Here is a 759-nt window from a genome sequence, read left to right as displayed (position 1 = left end):
AATTGGTATCAGATAATGAGGTTAATCCAGGAGGTCTCAATTCACTGTTTCTCATCAGTAATCCATTATTTTGCCCAGCTAGCAATAGACTCATTTACGGACTTATAGTCATGGATTCTGGGATTCCTCCAATCAAATAGGGCCTTTGGTAATAACACCGTTCTTTGGTGATCATATCTCGATTTGTATTATGTCCAAAGGTCTAGAGGATTCTCAATTGTCAAATACTGATCTTTGAGACTCTCAATAAGATGATGGCGAATAATTAATATTGCCATGTATCAATCTTTCTCATTGGCACTATTCACTTCTATGATACATTCACCAAGTCTTTTTGACTTTAGGATAATCTTTGTATCCAATGCCCACCGTAAATAATTATCTCCAGAGAGATTTAGGGCAGCAAAATCCAGGTTGATTTTCGACATCTCAAATCATATATCACTCAATATTTTGGTATAATTTTTCATACGGCCTTATTCTTAAAAAAAATCAATTTAGATTTCAATCTTGTGAGGACAATGAAACTATCAATCTTGTGAGGACAATGAAACTATCAATCTTAAAGACATTTAATCAATCAGTCAATTTCTAATAAGTCTCAGCAATACTATTTCTATGTGCTCATAATATTATGGTTTATCAAGACTAGCAAAAACGGATTCAATTAATCACTCAATCAGTTTCAAGGCTGATTTTAGCAATACTGGAATATAGATTTCAAGCATGAATTTCAATGAATCAGTTTCAAGGCTGATT

The sequence above is a fragment of the Brassica oleracea genome, chromosome C3 (genome assembly GCF_000695525.1).
Source record: "Brassica oleracea var. oleracea cultivar TO1000 chromosome C3, BOL, whole genome shotgun sequence".
NCBI lineage: Eukaryota > Viridiplantae > Streptophyta > Magnoliopsida > Brassicales > Brassicaceae > Brassica > Brassica oleracea.
The sequence above is the reverse complement of the archived record's forward strand: the minus strand, read 5'-3'. Positions refer to the sequence as shown.